This window comes from Hemitrygon akajei, chromosome 27 (assembly GCF_048418815.1).
Source record: "Hemitrygon akajei chromosome 27, sHemAka1.3, whole genome shotgun sequence".
NCBI classification, from domain to species: Eukaryota; Metazoa; Chordata; class Chondrichthyes; order Myliobatiformes; family Dasyatidae; genus Hemitrygon; species Hemitrygon akajei.
The window spans coordinates 14,716,936-14,742,856 of NC_133150.1; the positions used below are offsets into that span (position 1 = coordinate 14,716,936).

Sequence of the window (25,921 nt, forward strand, 5' to 3'; positions counted from 1 at the left end):
CCACAGGTGCTGCCTGGCTAGCTGAGTTTTACCAGCATGCTTGTGTTTTTGTTTTAAGCCATACACTCGGTGGCCAGTTCATTAGGTACACCTGTACACTTGTATATTAACACAAATATCTAACCAGCCAATCAAGTGGTAGCAACTCAACACATAAAAGCACACAGACACAGGTTCAGTTGTTGTTCAGACCGAGTATCAGATATGTGATCGAAGTGACTGTGATCATGGACTCATTGTTTCTGCCAGACAGGGTGGTTTGAGTTTCAGAATCTCCTGATCTCTTGGGATTTCCATGCACAACAGTCTCTAGAGTTTACAGAGAATGGTTCAAAAAACAAACAAAAAAAAAACCCTTCCAGTGAGCAGCAGTTCTGTGGGAAAAAACGCCTTCTAATGACAGAGGTCAGATGAGAATAGCCAGAATGGTTGAAGGTGTCAGGAGGCAACAGCAACTCAAACAATCACACTTTACAACAGCGGCATACAGAAGAGCATCTCCAGATGCAAAACACATCGAACCTTGTAGTGGATGGGCTACAACAGCAGAAGACCACGAATATACACTCAGTGGTCACTTTATAGGTAAAAGTGGACACTGAGTGTATAAATGCTCCTTACACTTGCCTGGTAGCGTTTGTGCTTCCTGAATGCAGCAGATGGTTGCAGCTGTGTGAGAAAAGAATACTCAGTATGAGGGAGGTGCTGATGACCTGAACCAAATATTTCCATTGAGGTTTGATGTTATAAATCACGTAGAAGAAGAAGAACAATATCCTTAACTCCTGGCGGGGTCATCGGGTCGCCGTCATGACAAGCATTTTGGTCCGATCTTTTTGGTGATTGCTCATCATCATGTGGCAGATCTGTAACATTCTCCAGTTTTTTTTTACAAGGTCAAGTTGCTAGCTCGACACTCAACTCAGCACGGATGGAAAGCGTGCAAGGGAGCCGGCTGGATTCGAACTTAGGACCATTCGCCCCGGAGTCCAACGCTGATGCCACTACGCCATCAGTGGCCATAAGTCATGTACTTTACATAAAATTACAATTTAGTGAACGTAGAGTAATGCTGGAAATACTTTTGAGAATGAATGGATAGAATTAAGATTATGGGCAACTATGCTTAAGTGGAGACCATGGTTAGGGAAAAAGGAGGACACCTTGAAAGCACTGGTGTAGAAGGCGTCATCATAGTGTCTTCCAGTAAGGTGATAGCATGCCTGGTCACAGTTCTCTGGATCCAATAAATGGTGCAGATGTTTGTCTTAAATGTCCTTCTTGTGGTCACTGGACCTTGTTGGATATTGTTGGCGTGGAATGCAGTGAGTCCGGTTCATTGGTTCGTTAATTCCTTCAGCAGAGGAGCTGTGTGGCACCGGTTTGTTGCACAGACCAGGCACACGTCATGGTGTACCCTCCTGCAGCCACCTAGGCGAGGAGACGGCAGAGGCAGTGACGGAGAGAACAGAGACTTGTTGGGCATGCTGAAGTCCAAGCTGGGTTGGGGCTGGCCCATGCTGCCCTCCAGTGTTCACTCCCTGTAAATCAAGCTGACTTGCCTTTGTCCATGGCTGACACGATACAAGATGAAAAACTGCTGCATGCTTGTTCTTTGAGAAACTTGGCTCCAGGCCAACATTCTATGCACCACCAGGCCATAGCATTCATGGAGTTGTGCTAATATTATTTTGTGACTGTACTCTCAACCTCTCACTGCTACAGGTGGATGTTCCCACTTGCTTCAAAAAGGCAACAATTATACCAGTGCCTAAGAAGAATAATGTGAGCTGCCTTAATGACTATCACTCACATCGACAGTGATGAAATGCTTTGAAAGGTTGATCATGACTAGACTGAACTCCTGCCTCAGCAAGGACCTGGACCCATTGCAATTTGCCTATTGTTACAATAGGTCCACGGCAGATAAAATATCAATGGCTCTCCACACGGCTTTAGACCACCTGAACAACACAAACACCTATGTCAGGTTACTGTTCACCAACTATAGCTCAGCATTTAATACCATCATCCCCACAATCCTGATTGAGAAGTTGCAGAACCTGTGTCTCTGTACCTCCCTCTGCAACTGGGTACTCGACTTCTTAATTGGAAGTCCACAATCTGTGCGGATTGGTGATAACATATCCTCCACGCTGATGATCAATACTGGCACTCCTCAGGGGCGTATGCTAAGCCCACTGCTCTGCTCTCTGTATACACATGACTATGTGGCTAGGCATAGCTCAAATACCATCTATACATTTGCTGATGATACAACCATTGTTGATAGAATCTCAGGTGGTGATGAGAGGGCGTACGGGAGTGAGGACTTCAGGAAGGGTAAAACAAAAGAACACATACCAATCCTCATAGAGGGATCAGAAGTGGAGAGAGTGAGCAGTTTCAAGTTCCTGGGTGTCAAGATCTCTGAGGATCTAACCTGGTCCCAACATATTGATGTAGTTATAAAGAAGGCAAGACAATGGCTATACTTCATTAGGAGTCTGAAGAGATTTGGCATGTCAACAAATACACTCAAAAACTTCTATGGATGTACTGTGACAGGCTGCATTACTGTCTGGTATGGAGGGGCTACTGCACAGGACCAAAAAAAAGCTGCAGGGTGTTGTAGATCTAGTCACCTCCATCTTGGGTACTAGCCTACAAAGTACCTAGGACATCTTCAGGGAGCAGTGTCTCAGAACAGTAGTGTCCATTATTAAGGACTTCAGCACCCAGGGCATGCCCTTTTCTCACTGTTACATCAGAAACCTGAAGGCACACTCTTAGCGATTCAGGAACAGCTTCTTCTCCTCTGCCATCCAATTCCTAAATGGACATTGAACCCTTGCACACTACCTCATATTTTTAATATACAGTATTTCTGTTTTTGCACTTTTTTAATCTATTCAATATACCTATACTGTAATTGATTTACTTAACTATTATTATTATTATTTTTTCCTCCTCTATTACATTGGACTGCTGCTGCTAAGTTAACAAATTTCACATCACATGCCAGTGTTAATATAAACCTGAATCTGATTCTGATATCATAACTATAGGTGCTGGGTGCTTTGTGTGACTGTATTTACAGTGTGTTGCACCTTATCTGAAGAGGAACTAAGTTTTGTTTAGCTATGGTGTATGGTTGAATGACAATTAAACTTCAACTTGAACTTGAATCAATGAACTAATGGAACTTGAACTGAAGCCAGAGAAACAGGGAGAATACAATGACAAACAAGCAATCAGATAGCTACATCTTTAATCCATACTCCCTTAATCTTCCCAGTGCCCAGCTTATGCTATTATCTCTCTTCTTATAGATACAATATGGAACTAGGCCCTTTGTTCCACCAAATACAAACTGACCGTCAGCATTAGCCTTACATTCATCCAAATTTTTATTCTCCTCACATTCTAATCAACTCCCTCCAGAATCTATCAATCACTTACACAATTTACAGAATCCAATATATCTTCCAACACACACATCTCTGGCTGTGAGGAGAAACTGGAGGGTCCAGAGGAAACAGTGAGAGCGTGCAAAACTCCATTCAGACTGTAGTTGAGGTGAGAATGAAAGCCAGTAGTTTCACTGCTCCCACCACTGTGAGGCACACTGATTCTGTGGAATGTACAGATGGTGAACATGGAAAATCAGTCATCAAGAAAGCACTGCCAATTCAATCTCAGTAATTCAGCTCTTGCTATTAACTTAGCGTGCACAGAGAACCTGACACTAAATGGACTTTGCAGTGGTCAGTGTCAGATCCTGTTGAAGTCCCAAAGATGGGAGTGATTGACTCATAGCCCCAGCAACCCCGGTTTAATCTGGACCTCTGGTGCTCCCTGTACAGAGTCTGCACCTTCTCCCCGTAACCTCACAGGGCTCTCTCTCCTGGGTGCCTCCTACAGTCAAAAGGTATGTGAGTTGGTGAATTGGCCATTGTAAATTGTAAAAGTAAGTAATAGAATCTGGGCTGAGTTCAAAGCACTGCAGGAAGAACAAAATAGGTTTAGTGCTAAAGGATACATGAAGCTCAGCATGGGCCAATGGACTGTATGAATTGCGGTAAGTAACTCTGCCTCCAAAAGTGACCTTCACCATCAACAGCAACCCCAAGAACATTTACAGTATTTAAAGTGATATACTGTGAAAACAGAAACAGCTGATCATATTCCTCAGATCAGGCAGCAAAAGGAATGGGGTTATCATTTAAGGCTGATGACTTTTATCAATGTCAGATTCAGTGTGATGTTTTCTACTGATTTATTGCACACTCTTACAGTGTTTAGCCTCTGTGCCGGCAGCTCTTAAAGGGGTATAGCTTACTCTGGTTCTTCCAACCATGGGACATTGCTACCAGATGAACCGCTGGATGGATTCTGCAGAGGTGACAAGGAGATAGAAGACACTCTCATTTTATAGTGGGGCCATGGAGCTCCGTACAGCACATCTGTTCTGAAGGACCTAAAGGAAGACGATAATGAGGATGCTCTCTTGATAAGAGTGAGGTTACAGTCAGATCATCCCTGATCATATACAGTATGTGATGACCTTTTCCATCTCCCAGTCTCTAGGTTCGATTAAATGTACAATATGGATGCAGATAGTGAAGTTAAGTGTGCTGTCAGGTCTACCTGACCAAATGAGAAGAAGCATAGTGGAGTCCACTATCATACCTCAGCAGTACATTATGTTGAGACAGGGGGTCATGAACTTCACTCTGGTGGCCATGAACACTTCTTTGCAAAAACTCAGTAACAATATCGTACATACTCGGCAACCAAGACTCCACAGCTTTCCTGGGCTGAGATGTCCAACGATTCACTATCCTTCACCCAGCATTGCCAACCCTTTCTTTTGAGGTGGTGTGTCTTGGTTCTGGTCAGCCCAAACGGAGAAACATTATTCCTATATCTACTGGGACAACTCGTTTGAACACTTTGTATGAATTCAGTCCTATTTGTCTAGACATGGAAAAGCATAGACCCATACTTCTAATTCCCTGCTCAGCTGGCAGATCATTAACATAGGATTCGGTCTGGTAAATCTTATCATAAGTAAATTCTTTCTTAGAAGGGACAACAGTCCTGAACAGAATATTCTAGATGACTTCAGACTAGGAAGTTTTCGAGGAGCATTTTTAAATCCATTTATTGCAGACTCAACGAAAGTGCAAAAGAGAAGAATCCCTTGGGAATGTCACATTTCCACAATCACTTTCATTTAGTGGGATTTAGCTCCCTTGCTGAATCACTCACTGGCATGTGGTTCTGGTAATAGTTCCCATGGAGGAACAAATGAAGGCATCAACAAGTCTTCCTAGTCTTTTGCAATCTCAATATGTTCCAGCTGGAGGCCAGGTCTCCATTAAAAGTAATGAGTTTTGATGTTTTGTATTAGTTAGTTTTTGCTTGTCATTAACAAGTATAACAACTCTTGCACATCCTCATTTAGGGGAAATTATATCCTTCTTTGTTCAGATAAGTGACATTGGTATGGCAGCTGCTGGCATTGCTGCAGATCATGGCATAACCTCTTGGGAGGTTATCACTGGAGTGCCATCACCGAGACTCTCTTCATATTAAAGTGTTGGAGAAAGCAGTCCCTGTTCAATTTACACATGTGATTGATCAGTCTATCGAGAGATGTGGATACTAAACAGTCAGGTTACCCAAAGGGAACAAAAGTATTCCATTAAATAACAAAGAAAGGAAGGAAGTAACACAATGAATTCCAGTTGAATTGAAAGTGTTCCATGTAGCTTGTAGGTCTCACCTTTAAGCTCCAACTTACGTTACTAAGGGGGTAATGGACAATGTATGAATACTGTGCAACAGGCACTGGATAAATGTCAGGCACTTCAACATAAATAGTTGACATACGTGTCAAGTGAAATTGGCAAAGATCCGATTTCAGCAATATGACAACTAACATTATCTATATTTTTGTTCAATTTTCACTTTTAAAAGTCACTTATTGATCAGTGAGTTTGAAAATATTGCTGGAGACAAGATCAGTGTGTTGCACTAATGTGCTTCATTTGGAGTAGTTTTAGTCAGGGAAAAAAAAGGTGCTAATGCAAGCAAAATATCCCACCAAAGATCATGAACCAGCTTTCCCAGTGGATGCTAAGACACCAAGATAAGTTAACAAAATTGCTTTACCCAGAGTTAAGCCAATTTTCAAACTGTGTGACACTTGTTTTTGGCATGGTGCATATAAATTTCCACATAACCGATTCTGAACAGAAATTAGCTGGCAATCAAGAGCATATCTGCATAATCAGTCATGTACTATGAACATTTTGTGAATCAAAGAGGTGTTGATTTATATTTGAAAGTTTCCCAGGACTTCTGTCTGTAACCTTCAACACTTCACTCATTCAGGCTACTGTCTCAACATGCTCCAAATCAGCCACCATCATCCCTGTCCCAAACAACCACTGCCCAGTAGCAATCACGCCAATCACCATGAAGTACTTTGAATGGGCTGGTTTTGGTAGACAGCAAAAACAGCATTCCTGCCACTCCGTACATTTACTGACAGAATCACTCTGTGACGGTTGCTGCAGCATCTCTCATGCACTGAGCAGATTGGCTCCCCTTTGTAGTGCAGTTTGTATATCATGCACTGAAACAGCATATAGGGATGCTCTCTGGGACTCAACAGGCCAGCCAGTATCGATGGAGAAGAGTAAACAGTTGATGTTTTGGGCCGAGACCCTTCATTAGGACTGAAGAGGAGGGGGAGAAATCAGAATAAGAAGGTGGTGGAGAGGGGAGGAAGGAGCACAAGGTGGTAGGCGGTAGGTGAAACCAAGAGGGCAGGAGGGGTGAAGTGAAGAGCTGGTCGGAGAGCACAGAAGATCATGGAAGAAAAGGAAGGGGGAAGAGTGCCAGAGGGAGATGCTGGGTAGATAAGAGGAGAAGGTGTGAGAGGAGAACGAGAATGGTGAAGTGGGGGGGGGGGCTAATACCAGAGGATCAAGAAATCTATGTTCATATGATCAGGTTGGAGCTATCCAGATAGAATATAAGGTGTTGCTCCTCCAGCCTGTCTGTGGCCTCATCATGGCAGTAGCAGGAGGCCGTGGACCAACATATCAGAATGGGAATGGGAAGTAGAGTTGAAATGGATGGCCACTGGGAGATCCTGCTTTTTGTGGTAGCCAGAGCAATGGTGTTCGATCAAGTGGTCTCTCAGTCTCTGCCAGGTCTCACCAATACACAGGAGGGCACGCCAGGAGCACCAGATACAGTAGATGACCTCAACAGATTCACTGGTGAAGGTACATCACAGGTACATTGCAATGTTCTTGGTGGTGGGATCCCATTGGAGATAGCGGAAAATACGGAGAATTATGTGCTGGGTACAGAGGTTTGTGGGGTGGGAGGTGAGGACGAGGAACCCTATCCTGGAAGGGTGGTGGCTGGATAGGGTGAGGGCAGATATGTGTGAAATGGAAGAGATGCAGGTGAAGGCAGTGTTGATGGTAGAGGAAGGGAAGCCACTTCCTCTGAAAATGGAGGACATTTCAGTTGTTCTGGAATGAAAAACCTCATCTTGAGAGCAGATGCAGCAGCGACGGAGATATTGAGAAAAGAGTGGGAAGAGGTATTGTCCAGATAGCTGCAAGAGTCAGTAGGTTTATAAAAAAAATCAGTTGATAGACTGTCTCCGAAGATGGAGACAGAGAGATCCAGAAGGTGAAGAGAGGCGTCGGAACTGGAACAAGGAAATCTGAAAGTAGGGTGGAAGTTGGTGGCAAAGTTGATGAAATTGACAAGCTCAGGATGGGTGCAGGAAACAGTACCAATGCAGCTGTCAACGTAGCATAGGGAGAGCACTGCTGTCCACTCTGTCCACGCTAATCCCAACCTCACCATCAAACCCGCAGATGGGGGGGGGGGGAGGATGGATACTGTAGTAGTCTGGCAGACTGACTTCAATCTTGCTGAGGCCAGACAGCAACTCTCAGACACACCCTCTCACTTGTCTCCTGAACAGGACCCCGCTAAGTAACGTCAGGCCATGGTCTCCCGCACCATCACTGAAATCATTGACTCTGCAGAACCCCCATCCACTGCCACCAACATCATGGTTCACCTACCCGGCACCTCCCGTTTCTACCTGCTACCCAAGATCTGCAAACCTGACTGCCCAGGTCACCCTATTGTTCCTGCCCCACTGGACTTGTGTCTGCATACTTCGACTCTGTTTTATCCCCCTTGGTTCAGTCCCTTCCTACCTACATCTGCGACACTTCACATACTCTCGATCTTTTCAATGACATTAAGTTCCCTGGCCCTGATGGTCTCATTTTCTCACTGGACTTCTATCCCCATCAGGAGGGTCTTAAAGCTCTCTGCTTCCTCCTAGACAACAGACCCAACCAGTTCCCCTTCACCATCACTCTTCTCCAGCTGGTGGAACTGGTCCTCACTCTCAACAATTTCTCCTTCAGCTCCTCCCACTTTTTTTAAACGCAAGGTGTAGTTATGGGCACTTGCATGGGCTCCAGCTCTGCCTGCCCTTTCATCGGCTACATGGAACAGTCCTTGTTCCAAGCCTACACTGGCATCACTCTGCAACTCTTCCTATGCTACACTGATGACTGCATTGGTGCTGCTTTCTTCCTCCCCTCCCCTACCTTCTCATTCTGACTTTCCCCTTCCTTTCCAGTTCTGATGAAGGGTCTCAGCCCAAAGTGTTGACTGTTTACTCTTTTCCATATATGCCTCCTGGCCTGTCGAGTTCCTCCAGCATTTTATGCGTGTATCTTGGATTTCCAGCGTCTGCAGATTTTCTCATGTTCAAAAATGCTCTCTACTGTGTATTTCTGCAAGCACGCGAGTAGTGATGTGCATAGTCCAGTTCTCTTCAGCCTCCTCAGAAAGCGTAGGCACTGGAGAGCTTTCTTGATTGCGAAGGATGTGTTCTGGGATCAGGAGAGGTTGTGTGAGATGTGCAATCCCAAGAGTCTGACATCCAGTTGCTCAGAGAGACCGAGGAGTGGGAGTTTGCTCACCAAGGTCTGTGGGACGTGATGCTGATTGCAGAGATGAAATCCAGAAACGGCATTCTGACATAAGTGTCTTGATATGGCAGATGCTATGCACCAACATGGATACCCGCCATGCCACACCGCCTCCAGCATCTCCACATTGGGTGGCTGCAACAGGCAGTGTACATCTGTGTGGCATTCAGCATTCAGAAACGAACAGATCCATACAGAATTCCACTTGGTGGCAGTATTGTTGAAGACTTTGCATTTCACAAAATGACCTTGTTTACACAGCTCCCTGCGTTTCATCCTCAGGCCGTACATAACAATCTGAGCTCATCCACATCGTAAGATAACGTCCCAATATGGGGCTGCAGACAGCATCCTTCAGTTACGTGGGTCAAATAACCTCAAAAGGAACTGAATTTCATAAACAACCCATATGCTTTACTAGGGTTTGCAACAAAAGAAGACTTTCTACATTGTTTTGTTTCCAGATTTGGTGAAGTTGCTTAATTTTTAAAAACAGGAATAAGGATCATGAGATGGAATTACTCGTGTTTGGTCCCTGATCAGCATCAAACAGCCTTTGTATGTGTTGTATATAATTACTATATGCAACCAGCACAGAATAGATTGAGGCTTCAGTGTAAAGTAACGACTCCAGAAATTATTCTGACCTGGGAAGAATTAAATGGCACAGTATAGTGAAGGATAAATATAGAAGAGAGGTCCTGAATTCATGGAGAGTCAGTTAGTCTTCCCAAATATAATAGGGAGAGATAACTTCTGTGGTCAACATTAAGACTCAGGTCCTGAGGAAATAACTTAGTATTGGTTGAAAAATATCACATGCATCATTAGTCAGTAAAAGCATTTTTTACGCTGCCTTATGCCAACAATTGTATGAATAGGCTTATTGTTAAATGTACAATATACACATCATTCACATGTCTGCAATCAATATCCTTCATAATAATCCTACACTGCATCCTCACACACTTATACCTCACTTGCACTGTGCCTCACGCTCACATCCTACAGCTTGTGCACACTCTTCGATGTTCAACGATGACGGGCACATTACCCAAACGCAATGGATAATAGCAACTTACACACTTTGCTCATCCTTGCAAAATAAGGTGATAAGTTACCCAGGGAGCAACAGTGAACTGGCAGAAAACAGACAGGGCAGGCTTTCAGTCATGGAAGAGACTTTGCTGCTTGTGGCCATCTGCAATTCAACAGACTTCCACCAGCCTTTCTGCACAGCAGAAGAGCACCACAACAGGCTGAAGCAGAAATGCGAATGGACAATGAGACTTGACAATGCTTCCATTCAAATCTGCATGCTTGGATTTTAGAAATGTAGTCTGATTATGGGTTGGCTTTTATTTTGCACTTTATGTTGACCAAGTGAATGCTGTTGAAGGTCAACAAACAAAAGGGAAATGTGGGACAGATTGTGAATGGGGAATTTGGATCGTGATTTTTTTTTTGTAGTGTTGGAGTAGAAATTCTTAAAGTGTTATTTTTGGTTACTCTGGCCAGAAATGGACTGTCCTCTTTATTGCCTTTATTCATGTTCTTCCTCCTCCTGGCCATATTTGACTGCTGCACATTTGGTGGCATGGGCTGAGTTGCCATGATAACCAGGCTCAGAGTTACGTGAGCCTGAACACACAGTCTGCTGAGCATCACAGGGTTCTTCCACAGTGCTGCAGTGAATGGAATCACAGTTCCAGCTTGGCACTGATCTTCTCTATCACACAATCTAAGCTTTCATGGCACTCCCTGCATCATTATTGACCTTTGGCACAATGCGGTCAAGCAGGTACTAGTAACCACCCTTCAGCTTATTGGGGTGCCTGGAAATCTAGACTACTGAGGAATGAAGGCATAACAATTGCTGCCATAATGACCACTGACTTGCATGGTGCACTAAGGAGACACAACAGATTGACATTGAGGGGATGGAATCTGTTCATGGCATCTCTCTGAGTTAAAACACACTACCTGCAAAATTCCATGCAGTCGATGGTGCCCTGGGGCGAGCCTTTCAATCACACAGCCATGTGCTCATTTGTTCCTCCATGCTGAGATAAGAGAAGGAAATTTGGTGATGGTTCCCTTTGAACTTAGAACATCTGTGGCTTACTTTAACAGTTAAGGCAAATACATGCAACTCCAGGAGGTAGGAGAATCTGAAAGTTTAAGTCCTTGTGAATGCTGTCACTTTGACATGAATAAGGATGTAATGACATGCATTGGTCAGACCACACGGAGTACAGTGAGCAGTTTTCTGCCCCTTATCTAAGAAGAGATATGCTGGCATTGGGGAGGGACCAGAGAATGATCCCAGAAATGAAGGGGTTAATGTACGAGGTGCTGGATGGCTCTGTGCCCGTACTTGCTGAAGTTTAGAAGAATGAGGAAGGATCTCATTGAAACCTAATGAATATCGAAAAGCCTAGATAGAGTGGACCTGGAAAGGGTGCCTCTGATAGTGGGAGAGTCCAGGTCAAGAGGGCACAGCCTCAGAATAGAAGGATATCCATGAAGAACAGAAATGAGGAGGAATTTCTGTAGTTGGGGTCCTTTTAGTGATTTAGACAGGGTGATCTTGTGAGAATGATAATAAAAGGCCATAACTATTCTTTGAGATTAAAATTTGAGTTGTAACATTTGCCTAAAATTCCAAAGATCACATTTTATTAAATAATGTGCATCCTTAATGGTGAAAAGTCCATCATAGTTTGTCAAAGTATACAGCTATAATGAATTCAATGGCTTGTTATTTTAGCAAGCATTCCCCTGAACTGCCTTCTACCTCCATCTGATAACTAAGCTGTAGGAAAAAATATCTGACAACCTTGAGATACATTCTATGAAATATTAAAAAAAATTATAGTGTGCATCTCCTTTCTGTCATTGAATCATAGGAAGAAATTTTATACCTAAAACCAGGCTGGTTTGTGCCAGGAGTTCAAAAGGAATTATAACTTTTCACAGCGCCAAACATCATCTCCACAAACCTGCCTACTGTTGGTTTTAAAACAGGTAGGACATAGGCAGGAGATTAAATAATCCTAGAAGACAGATAGAGCATTTAAATTTTAATAAGGCTTTGTATTCAGATTTTTGCATCGGCCTTTATGTGAAGAGAGAAGAGTTCTGCTACAGGGACACATTTTGCAGAGTGTGTGAACTGTGAGGAACTGGAGCACCTCCTTCTAATCCTCCAATCTAAGCTACCTCCTTCTCATTTCCCTGGGTGGAGGTAGTACCTTATCTCCTTCTTCTTCCATGGGTGAAAGTAGTACCTTATTTGACCTATCTAATCTACTCCCAAATGCCAAACACACTCCAAGTTCGTATCTCCACTATTTTGGCAACTGAGCACCTTACCAAACTAGACCACAATGTGCCATCACTGTACTTGCCTGTCCTGACAGCAGCATCCCTGGATTGTTCATACAAACTGGTATACTACACCAAAAGTCTAATGGTGGAATGAAAGCAGGCAGAGCAGCCTATTTCATTCTTGTAGTCCTCAATTCGTTTAAGGATTTATAGTGGTCTACCAACATGGGAAGCTAGTTCCTTCTCCATGTACTGAGTAGCTGAAGGTTTGGATGAAAAAGAGAAGTGAAGGAATAAAGAAAATGTAAATGGTTTATATATCCAGCCCCCTCCCCCACCATTCAGTCCAGACTGTCTATGAAGAAATAATTTTAATGTAATTTCAGTAAGCTTAATGAATGAGATGTGGGAATCCTTGGAAAGTTTAGCATTTAATGTCTTTTCCTACATTCCTCTTAAGAAGTTGGTTGTGGTGACAACTAAGTGGCTTTCTAAGCTATTTCAGAAGGTAGTAAAGCATCAGCTATTTTCAGAACAGACCAGTTAAAACAGCACATTTCCATCCTTGAAAAAATAATAAATGAACTAGATGGGATTTTAAAGAACTAGGTATCATTTTTTATTACTGGGTACATATTCCTTATTTGACTTTAGTTTAAATAACTGAATTCGAATTTCTCAGATTTCAGATCCTGTACTCTGAATCTAGGTTCTCAATTACAAATCAGGTAAAAATATCACCTTGTTTTATCACATATATCATTGTGGAGGGTGAATCACCACTATACTATACATTAAAGATCAGCGCAAGGCTCTTGTAGCCTCAGATCTATACTTGAATATCCCAACAGCAAATGGGGAAAGTAGCGGATAGACATAATTATTGATGTACCGACAGCAGAAGAAGAACAAACGGTGTTTTCCTGAGAGAGGAGAGCAGGTTTCCTCCTCTGAGAACTATTGCCATTCGCTAAGGATGGTACTTTAACAATCATAATGATCAGTGGAGTACTGAATACTGTATTGTTGTCAAACACGAGGAAATCTGCAGATGCTGGAAATTCAAGCAACACACACAAAATGCTGGTGGAACACAGCAGGTCAGGCAGCATCTATAGGGAGAAGCACTGTCGACGTTTCGGGCCGAGACACTTCGTCGTCCTGACAAAGGGTCTCGGCCCGAAACATCAATAGCGCTTTTCCCTATAGATGCTGCCTGACCTGCTGCATTCCACCAGCGTTTTGTGTGTGTTGACTGTATTGTTGTGATATCTTGCAAATCAATCTGCACATGATGCTTCTCAGACATAATTGTACATTTGAGGATCAGTGTAACTTGAGGATTAACATAATTTGCCTGTGTGAACTCATAGAATCAGAGAGTCATAGAAAAGTACAGCATGGAAACAGGACCTTTGGCCCATCTAGTCCATGCTGAACCATTTAAAATGCCTACTCCCATTGACCATAGCCCTTCATTTCCCTTCCATCCATATACCTATCCAAAGTTCTTTTGAACATTGAAATCAAGCTTGCATGCATCATTTGTGCTGGCTCATTACACACTCTCGTGACCCTCTGAGTGAAGAAATTTCCCCTCATGATCCCCTTAAACTTTTTACCTTTCACGCTTAACCCATGAGCTCTAGTTGTAGTCCCACCCAACCTCAATGGAAATAACCTGCTTGCATTAACCTTGTCTGTACTCCTCATAATCTTCTATACCTCTATCAAATCTCCCTCAATCTTCTATCATCCAAGCAACAAAATCCTAACCTATTCGATCTTCCCTTATAGCTCAGGTACTCCATTCCCAGCAACATCCTTGTAAATTTTCTCTGTACTCTTTCAACCTTATTTACATCTTTTCCATAGGTAGGTGACCAAAACTGGACACAATACTCCAAATTAGGCCTCACCAATGTCTTATGCAACTTCAACATAACATCCCATCTCCTGTACTCAGTACTTTGATTTATGAAGGCCAAAGTGCCAGAAGATTCCTTTATGACCCTATCTACCTGTGATACCACTTTCAATGAATTATGGATCTATATTCCCAGATCCCTTTGTTCTACATCACTCTTCAGTGCCCTACCGTTCACTATGTAAGACCTATCCTGATTGGTCCTACTAAAGTGAAACCCCTCACACTTGTCTGCATTAAATTCCAACTGCCATTTTTCAACCCGTTATTCCAGCTGATCCAGATTGCGCTGCTCTGATAGCCTTCCTTGCCATCCACTACTTCCCCAATCTTGGTATCATCTTTAAATTTTCTATCCATTTAACCACATTATCATCCAGACCATTGACATAGATGACAAATGTACAATGTACTGCGTATGTTAATCAAAATGGCTTTTTTGTTTTGTTAGGAGTAGAAATGCTTCTTTGTCATGATAAGTACTTTCTCTTGCAGTTTGTTTAGCTTTAGAATTGCTGGTAACGGGGATTGTATTCATTTGGTAACCAATGGGGGAATGTTATTTTGTCTTGTGGGTCTGGGAGCTGGGTGGAGCTGGGTTTCGCGGTCTTTTCGGGGAGTCGGGAAGAAGACGCTGAAGAAGGTGGATGTGTGCTGCACTGCTCGGTCGACCACCAGTGTGGTCCCAGGTGAAAGGACGTGGAGGTCAGAGGAAGCGACGAGGGGTCGAATGGTTCGATGGTTGAGCTCCAACAATGTGCACTAAACTGACTGAACTTTGATAAGTTTGGCACCTTTTACTTTCTTTTCTTTTCCTTCATTATACTGTATTGTTAGTACTCATTTAGTTTTATTAAAATCTTCAAAGTATATTCCATAATGGTATCTGGTGTGAGTTTGATATTGTGTGTGTGACGCGGCATAAACTTGATTCCCACAGCACCTGCGTATACGGGAGGCGGGGTTGGTGAGTGGCTGGACATTTTTCCCCTAGACATTTACCAGCCTGTTGGGCAAGTGTTACACAAACAACAATGGACCCAGCACCGATCCCTGCGGCACTCCACTAGTCACTGGCTCCCCGTCAGAGAGGCAACCATCTACAACCACTCTCTGGTTTTTCCCACAAAGCCAATGTCTAATCCAATTTACTACCTCATACTGAATGCCAAGTGACCAACCTCCCACGAAGGACCTTGTCAAATGCCTTGCCAAAATCCATGTTCTGTAGATAACATGCCTTGACTTCAGTTAGTATTTGCAATACTGAGTTCTGTTTGGTTCTACATGCATGTGAAGGGATTTGGTCATAACTGCCATGCTGGAAAGTGTGAATTTCAAATTCTGTACACGTTGAACACCTTGATATACTGTAGAACCAAATGACTTAGGCCTGCTTACCAATCCAAATCAGCTACCCCTAACCAAGAAAGGAAGTGCATTGGTCACTCTGTAACACAGTATGGAATCAAGATCTAACCGGATTTCCCAGAATTCTGCTGAGGAATCATTCACAGAACCTATTGTAGATCAAACTTACTATGGGAGGACAGTGCCATTCATTTGAACAGGGATTGTCCCATAGATTAGATTTGAGAAATGCAAGAAAAGTAAATGAGTTGCTTACATTTTTACTTCGATGTTTTTAATTATTTTAGTGTTTTAATACATTTTAATGAATTTATTTTCTAAGTAATCTTTTATCTTCTTTAAATATTTACATTTATTTTAACAAAAATGTAAGTGCTTTTGAGCATGAAAGATATTTAAAAATTGTTAAATACTTTTAAAGTCTTAGAATAAAAGCAATGCTGATTCATGAGGCTCAGTTTGCACTTTACCTCATCAGATACCCTGTTAGTTCGGAGGGTGATTCACATTCCACATCCATATCATGTGTATGTGAATGGCTGGTATAACAAGATATGTCCATCAAAATCTGGATCATTGGGCACTTTCTTCTGACATCTGAATCTTCATCCCAATCTGTGTACCGGGAATTGAATGGAATTGACTTTATTACTTACATCCTTCATATACATCAGGAGTAAAAATCTTTATGCTACGTCTATCTAAGTGTGCAATGTGCAATTTATAGTAATTTGTAATAAATAGTATGTAGAACAGGACAGTCAATATAACATAGAAATATAATTGTATCAGCGTGAATTAATCAGTCTGATGGCCTGGTGGAAGAAGCTGTTCCAGAGCCTGTTGGGCCTGGCTTTTATGCTGTGGTACCATTTCCTGGATGGTAGCAGCTGGAACAGTTTGTGGTTGGGGTGATTCGGGTCCCCAATGATCCTTCACCTGTCTTTGTAAATGTCCTGAATAGTGGAAAGTTCACATCTACAGATGCGCTGGGCTGTCCGCACCACTCTCTGCAGAGTCCTGCGATTGAGGGAGGTACAGTTCCCATACCAGGCAGTGATGCAGCCAGTCAGGATGCTCTCAATTGCTTACACTAGCACTGTTTAACATTCTGATAAGCTTACACCTGCATATTCATTGCAACTCCAAGTCATTTGTGCTACTATCTCTCAATTTGTACATCATTTTCACACTATCCCTTAACGAGCATACCGTGAGCAGGTGGCTCTGAAATCAAATGATGTTGCATCTTCCCCTGGTTTGCCACGTAATCCGACCAGGTGGCAGCATTGAACAGGGAAACAGGACAAGGGTAAGATTGTGATGCAGAGTCAATAAAAAGATGGACAAAAATGCCCTTCAAACATAAATTTTCTAAGTCAGAAGGGATTGAATGTCGAAGGTGAGCAGGGTCTTAAGATGAATTAGCAGTGAGCATAATATAATCTACAGTGACTTGAGTCTCCATCAGGTACTGGCCCATTAAAGGCCAGCAGGGTCTCCCAGTGATATTGAGACAAGTGTACCTGTCTTACTCCAAACAGATCCTACTGTCTCCAATTTTTCATCATATTGTCCAGCAAGGCAGATCAAAGTGTAGCATGAATGGTGTTATTCTCTCATTTTGCATGACTTTTTTATATTCCTTATAGTAACTTAAGGTATTTTGTATGAATTACACTGTACTACTGCCACAAAACAACAAACTTCATGAAGTTTCTCAGTGATAATGGACCTGATTCTGGTGTGTGATCTGTTTAGATAAGGGGGTTGCCATGGTTGATAAACTGACATTGTGTGCAGCGTGTAAGATATGGGTGCAGGATTTCCAATAGCACTGGATCTGCGTGGATGGGGCGACAGGAATCAATGCTGGGTAGGAGTCCTGACAGGTGGAGTTGTTTTCAGGTGAGTTATGGGGACACATTGAATTATGCAATGTCTGCACCGTGTGCTGAGTGTGCGTGCACTCACATTGACCATTTAGAACATAGAACATGGACTGTACAACACAGAAACTTGCCCTTTAACCCCACAATGTTCTGCTGATCTAATTAAGCTATCGACGCCTAGTTACACTAATCTCTTCGTCTTGCACATGGTCCATAGCTGTCCATTCTCTCCATAGTCACGTGCCTATTGAAGAACCTTTTAAATCCCTCTATTGTCTCTGCCTCCACTAGTACCACTGGAAGCAGATTTTAGGCACCTGCCACTCTCTGTACAATAAGAGCAAATCTCCTTTGAATATTCCCCCTCTCATTTTAAATGTATACTTTCTAGTATTAGACATTTCAAACCTTGGAGAAAGAGACCAGCTGTCTACTCCGTTGAGGCCTCATAATTTTATAAACTTCTATTTGTGTGTGGTCATTGAACTGCTTCCATCTCTCATAAAAGCTCTTGGGGCTTCTCTGTTGGCTAGGTATCTATCCTGATGAAAGTTCTTTTAAGTAAATGTCAATATGATCTGAATTTGTTATTGTAACTAAGGTCAATTTGCCTTATTTAACCATTGTATGTGCTTAAACATAAACTGGGTGATAAACTACATGATAGAGAGTTAAACGGAAGGGTTAAATGTATTTATGGTCCTCCTTATAACTGATTTGAGAAAGTATCCCAGTCTAATAAATAGAGTTATATTAAATAAGAGAAGTTCAACAAGCTATTCAATTATTCTTCATTCTCCATACAGGTTTTCCTACTATACACTCATTTTCCTTTATTATGATACTTTTGACAATAAGAACTAATCTCCCTAGATTCCTCATTCGTTAAGTAGTTCAATGCACAAAATGGGTGTAATTTTCATGTTTGCAAAAACGTGTGCAGCTGATGATAACAATGAAAACTGGCTCCAATAAACTCCCAGAATGAGCTGTAAAGACTGGATTGTGCAGACTTTTGATTGTTCACCCCACAACATGAGAGCAGATGTAGAACAATAATCGGTTCAGCAAAATGTCAACACGTTCCCATCTCTGTCCAAAGGCAGCATTAACAGGAGACTAAGAACATCTCACTTACCCGGTGTCACAGTGTCCTAAAGAAGCACGAGGAAAACAGGAGAATAATGCTGTTATGTTGCTCCCCTCTGCAAAAAATATTAACTCATTGTATTAAAATTGGAGAAATTACAGTTTTACATGCTGCTGAATTCATTGCACTCCCTGGTCAACTGTAAGTTAAAATAACAGATTGTTGACAAAATGAGCATTCAAATTCTTCTCATACTGGGGAATTCAAAGAAATACAGATATGAGAGCTGTACCTCATGAGGCAGATAGAGTTCACACAACTCAATCGGCAGTGTTGCTACATTTGTGAAACATTTGAATTCTAGACTTGCATGGCTTTTGTATATAAAACTTATTCCTTTTATGTTGTCTCGGTTTGTGTTAAACCAGTCCACACTGGTTTCTTTCTGCGTGAATTTCTTGTTTTGCTCTTCAGTATGGTGTGATATTTATCCAACTTGTGCAGTTTATATCTCACAGACTCTTTAAGATTGACATATACATTAACCATACAGCACACATAATAGAAACGTTCACTAAATATTTACAATAATCAGTCATATGCATTGGGACTCATAAACAAATGAATGCATTTCATTTAATACAAGCTTGTGCTCCAAGAATAGGTGCCTGTTGTGTTTATGCTGGTGATCACAGTAGTGCCCTTCGTAACCTTTACCCTTATAAGTTGAAAAGGTAGTTTAACATTTTTCATTTATAAACTGTTAATTTGGTATTTCAGCTATCCTGCTGTTCTGTGAATTCCAATCAAAGCTGTGGTTTTTTTTTGCCTACTATTAGTGTGCAATGGAAAATGCACTGTCCTTTGGCTTTAACACAGCTATGAATCATAAATGAAGCATATGAAAATTCCCCTTATTGAATGTTCAAAGTTTTCCACTGACTCAGTGTAAATGTCAGAGAGTTACGCTGTTTGATTCTCACCGTTTTTCAGAGGAATGCAGAATCCTAATGGATTATGATCTGAACTCATTTCTACCTTCCCAAACAGACTGATGTAGAAACACATCAGTAAAGAAACTGGCTGCATGTTAGCTCTATCTTGAATTAGCTTTCCTGGAGATGTATGGGTATAGGATATTCTTCCAAAATGTATTCAATACCGTCAAATTTCTTTCTTTGTAACGATGCCAGAAAGCATAAATTATCGTCAATATGAGGGGGCAACATTTTAAGGTGTTTGGAGGAAAGTATAGGGGAGATGTCAGCAGTAAGTCTTTGAGAGTGGTGGGTGCATGGAACACCCTGCCGGGGGTGATGGTAGTGGCAGAAACATTAGGGGCATTTAAAAGACGTTCAGATAGGCACATAGCTGATAGAAAAATGGATGGCTATGTCGGAGGGAAGGGCGAGATTGATCTTAGATCTGGGTAAAATATCTTCACAATATTGTGGGCCAAAGGACCTGTACTGTCCTGTAATGTTCTATGTTTTATTACTGTATTCATAGTTCACAAGGATAATTAATTTTGCTGCACTATTACTGATATTCAAATACCATAAATATGCAGTATTGTTTTCCTTGCATTTTAAGTTATGATCCTACTGTCCTCATATTGATTTTTGATTTAATTATATGATATAGAACATAGAAATCTACAGCGCATTACAGGCCCTTCAGCCCACAATGTTGTCCCGACCATGTAACTTACTCTATAAACTGCCAAGCGCATAGCCCTCTATTTTTCTAAGCTCCAGATATCTTTCTGAGGCTCTTAAAAGACCCTATCTTATCAGTAATTTTTCTTTTTTTGCCAGCAACCGTGGTAGAGGTTGTTAAATCATTAAATTTAAATTGATAATCATTTAAATAACAATTGATATACTTTCAGTGACTTTAAATGTTTAAGCATATCATTGGTAGTATTTCATACGGACTACGCAGGATATTGTTTTAGCCAAATAACAGTTGCTTTATTTTGGATGGGAAGTCACAAAGAATAGTGACAAAACTGACCGGCAATAGAAATCATCATGTTGTGTTATAATTGCCTTCTATTGCAACCTGCACAAATGGGTGCATCCTTAGTTTGTGACACAGTTTTGCTATTAGAAAGGATCACGTTTCACGAACATTGTAGATGATTAGTAATACATCATCCCCATGTGTGTGCCAATGTTCCACTTCCAAGCCACTTGAATACAGAATAACAGATTGCAGTGTTTGTTTGCTGACCCCATCCATCATCATGTGCAGGTTATGCTTTGGGGTTAACACAGGCTTATTACTATGATCTACAAAGAGAATCATAAATTATTAATATTTGACATAATAAAACAAAGATGCTTGGCCCAAACTCCCTGTAACAGTTCAATGAAAGGATAATCCACTTAGTCCCATTTTATGACCTTCTCTCAACTTTATCATCTCTTTTTGCAATTATTTACATACTTTCAAATTAGCTGGCAGATGCCAAACACCGTTTTCAATAGGATTTTCCAGACTGTGTTTTTGCCTTATAATGAGCATGACTGGTTGAAGATGAGGCCGGATTCAGTCTGTCAGAGCTCTCTGCGTCCACCATCACTTCAGCTGCTTCAGGCTGCCATGGAAACAGTGCATCTTTCACATGAAAGTGAAGATGCAAGGAATTCATATCTGATGTTTCTCCATTTGGCTTTCAGTATTACTAGTGAAAGGATCATCACTAGAAATTTTGGAGGATTGCTGGAAGGTAATCACACTGAAATTTTTCCATGGTGATTGCCTTCCAGAGTTATTGTGAGACAGGGCCTTGTAGTTATAACAGAATTCTCTCCCTGCCTCTGTAAGGCAGTATTTATCTGCACAAGGCATTGGCTTTGGTTGAAACCTTTGGTGGTAGTGTCCCTTTTTTTTGAGTTGCTCAGCTCTTAAATGGGATTCAGAAGGCTAATAGTTTTACATAATCACAACATAAACCTCTTTACAGTGGCAGCCCACCCACCCCTTCCCACTTCTTGTAGCCATGGGATAATACGTCACACAGGGTATGGGTTCTATTACCAGAGACCAGCTCAATGGATCACTCACCAATTCACTATTTTAGGGTACTTTTATGAAAATGCTTGGATGCAGCGTCATCTGAATGAAATAATTGCATGTCTTTTGGACTTTTGTGTCTTGAGCTTCATGATCCAATCTTAACTGCAGGTGTGAGGTGTGAAGGTGGGGTATTCAACAATACAAGTCAGGCCTGAGCTGGATGATTCTACTTCCTGGACCTCCCCAACGTGAATAAGCCCCAAATGTTTCCTCGTGTACTCTGTGGGAACTAGCACCCAGGTCGCTGACTGCTCTTTAGAAGCTCAGAAGAAGGAGAAAACTCCTGTAAACAAAGTAGAATTGAAAGGCTGGAAGAGAGATGACTGGGAGATGGTGGTGAATGCAAAGGGTTAATGGGGGACTCTGGGAATTGAAAAGTGGATGGAGCAACAATTATGGAGAGGTGAAATTGTTTGAGTGAGTGCTATGGAAACCACAGCTCTAAACATTGTGGTTTTCAGTAGAATGTTCTAGCTGACACCGAACATGGCATTGGATTCTGATGTTTTATTGCAAGGTTCTATCAGAAGTCAGGAAAGAGGCACAAAACTTGTTGCTTCATGATAATTTTACTAAGCAGTAATTGAACAAAGACAGCTGAAAATGGACGGTAACAGAAGCAGATGCTAGAAGCAGAATGCAGAGCAAAGACAAAAAGATAAAGAGACTAAGATGGCACTGCCGCGTGTCGCACTCTTTATACTACATAGTTAAGAAAAATTCCATTCAAATGTGCAGATAAGAGTCAACCAATAAGAAATTCCAATTCAAATAATGCCACGAGAAGCTTCCAGAACTTTTCTGAATTTTTTCAAAGTAATCTCTAGGGGACACACTGAACAACTGCATATACATTCTCTGGCCATTAGGAAACATGTTACATACATACAGTATAAAATACAAGCAGACAGTTAGTTGTTAAATTGCAAAGAAAATAACAAGATCAATTCACAATTTATAGGGGAAGCACTGAAACAAACTTCTTTTCCTACATTTGTCACAGTACATTATAATTAGATCTTTCATCCTTAAAAAATATTTCCATATGGAAAAATAACTGCTCAGTATCTTTCAACAGGTGTCACAATGTCAACATCACAAAGCCTCCTGGCGTGTGCATATTAAAAGTCTTTGATATTAAATTGGAAGCATTCCAGTCTTGTGATTGATGGGTCTAATCACCTAAAGTTCTTTTAAATGTAGAAAGTAGGTTACAAAGTCTCACTGCATTTTTAGTTTGTGGAAGACAATTGATTACAGGACAAAGAATCAGGTTGTAATTTCATTTAAAAGTAATCAAGAGAAGAGTTTATGAAACTATCATGGATTATCAAAAGACTGTCTAATTAAAGTGGATCTCTGTAGAGTAAGGCTGAAGTAGTTAGAGGAAATTTCTTATCAAGGAAGGTAGTTGAACTCATAGCCAACAAAGGGTTAGGTGTCAGGAAAAGGACTAAAAATGGAGAAATAAAAACAGAACATGCTGGAAACTCTCAGCAGTTTAATGGGCATGTGCAAGACGAGTTTTGTTCTATTAAATACCTTGAATGGGCTGCTAAGGACGGTAGTGGAAGCAGGTATGACAATAGCATTAATAAGCCTTTTAGATAGGCACATGGATATGCAGGGAACATAGGGATATAGATCACATATCAGCATAAGGGACTAGTTTAGTTTGTCATCATGGTCACCAAAGACATAGACTGAAGAGCCTATTCCTGAGCTATACCGTTCTTTATTCTATGTTCTATTGGTGAAACGGGAACATCCTGAATGTTTGAGCTCATTGGACTAGATGTTTCAAGCCCTTTGATAGGCAGGTCCTACCTCAGGTCATAGCCTAGAGACCTTGAGGTGGGGCTTGGTGGGTGGCAGATGCTTCCCAGGGTCATCAAGTGGGCACCCCTTTCTTCGATGTTTCATCAGTTTAAGCCCACTACATCTCCAGAGGGCCCAACAGTGTGACCCAGCATCGTAGGAAAACCCCCTTCCACATCTGGTCACCAATGGGCCATTTTAGATCCAGCTGTGGTCACTCTTCTTCATCCGTAACCAATGGCTGCTTCACTCAGCTACTCCGAGTGTTCTTTTATAGCTTGCTGCTGGCCCTGGCCTCGGAGTCCCAATCCTTTCAGCAATCTGTCCATGGACGTAGTCACCAATTCTCTGCAGCCAACCTCTACAGGTAAAAATCTACACCTTTCATTCATGCTGCTTAGCATCTGTGGCCAGCTCAGCGTATCTTACATGTTTCCCTTCATGCGCCTTGCAGACTGCATCTTCCCAGGGCACTGTGAGCTCTGAGATTACTATATCCTTCAGACTGCTGGACCGCAAAACCAAACATGGTCTGAGGGTGGTAGTGCCTATCTCCAGGGGAAATATTAGCCTTTTGTCAAGGTTGACAGCCCTGTTGCGGCTCTAGTATGTCTGACACCAACCGTGTCACTGAGGGTGGCACTGACTGTCCTTGCCGGACACAGGGGTGATGGTTCTTCCAGTCATATGGAGCTTAGAGTTGTTATTCAGTCTTTGCTTCTTCACATTGGATGCCAAACAGCTGAGGACCTGGTCATGCCTCGATGTGTATCTTCCTCGAGTGAGGCTTACTTTGCAAGACGAGAGAATGTGCTTGAGGCTTGCTCTTCTTCCACAGACTGGACAAGCTGGATCTTTACCAAGCCACTGGTTTGGATTTTTGGGAGTGTGAGAACATCATAAACATCTCTTATTTGGAAGCTAATCTTTCTTCCTTCCTTTCCCCGCAAGTCCTTCCAGCTGAATTTTTTTTTCTCAATGTTTTCCCACCTTGTCCGCTGTCTCTGATTAGCCTGAGACACTGCCCTTGCATACCTCATCTGCTCCTCCTGTCGCTGTACTTCCTTTACTACCATGGCTCACCTTTGCTTTTGTGTTCTCGCCTTTGCCAAATGGGCTGATTTAACCCTGTGTGCTTTGTTTTAAACATTTTGTGCTAGGTGCAAGGAATAGGCTGCCAGGGATATGCTTAAAACAGGTATGACAGCAATGCTTAAGAAACATTCACATTACTTTACTTTATTGTCACCAAACAATTGATACTAGAGCGTACAATCATCACAGTGATATTTGATTCTGCGCTTCGTGCTCCCTGGAGTACAAATCAAAGTAAATATAATAAAAATTTAAATTATAAATCATATTTAGAAAATAGAAAAGGGAAAGTAAGGTAGTGCAAGTCAGGTCTGAGATTTTTTGAACGTATGGCCCAGATCCGGGTCAGGATCTGTTCAGCAGTCTTATCACAGTTGGAAAGAAGCTGTTCCCAAATCTGGCCATACGTATCTTCAAGCTCCTGAAATTCTCCCGGAGGGAAGAGGGACAGAAAGTGTGTTGGCTGGGTGGGTCGTGTCCTTGATTATCCTGGCAGCACTGCTCCGACAGTGTGCGGTGTAACATGAGTCCAAGGATGGAAGATTGGTTTGTAATGTTTACATTGTAGTTGTAAATTATAGAAATAAATAGAAATGAGCCCATTGGGTATAGATTAACCCAAAGATTGGGAGTTTAATTCTCACTTTTAAAGGATCAATTGAAGAAGGATAAGAAGCCAAAGGGATGGCCTATAGGGAGACCAGGAATTTTGAATTTTGGAAGAAAGGGTCTGCTCTGATGTATAAAGATCTCCAGTCAAATAAACAAGAACTGAGCCTAAATCCATGAAGAAATTCTCAATATTACATTGTGCTCAATATTCTTTGAAGTACAAACTTCAAGGTTGTGAACAGCTGAGCATCACTTTGAATCAGCAGTGGATTGGATCCTACCTGCTGCTGAATAGTCTTCTAACATGGTTTGCTGGAGGATTAAGATGTGATTTGGCAATGCTGGCATCAAACTGGCAACACATAATAATCTGCTTACTCTGTGTACTTCCAACAGGCATTTACATTGTTTGTGCTAATACCATTCCCAACATGGGGGCTGCCGTTACTTGATTTAGAACCGTGTGCCAGTTGGGTGCACGTTGGCATCAATTACCAACCATGGCACGCAGGCAACTGACACTAAGCAGCCAACTTCTGTTTCTAGTGAAAATGTAAGATCATGAGGAGGCCATTTGCAAAACATTGCACGTGAGAAAACACACACAAAATGCTTGAGGAACTCGGGTAACATCTATGGAAAGGAATAA

The 25,921-nt window shown here is 41.8% G+C and overlaps 1 protein-coding gene across 1 annotated transcript in view; it reads right to left on the minus strand.

Annotated features, from left to right (window-relative positions):
• The window catches only part of LOC140717136 (neuron navigator 1-like), a 679,346-nt gene extending 660,618 nt beyond the window's left edge, over positions 1 to 18,728 (minus strand). The window contains exon 1 of the mRNA XM_073030393.1: positions 18,712 to 18,728. The gene's annotated coding sequence lies outside the window, so the exon portion shown is untranslated. The remainder of the gene's footprint in view (positions 1 to 18,711) is intronic.
• Between the last annotated feature and the right edge of the window lie 7,193 nt (positions 18,729 to 25,921).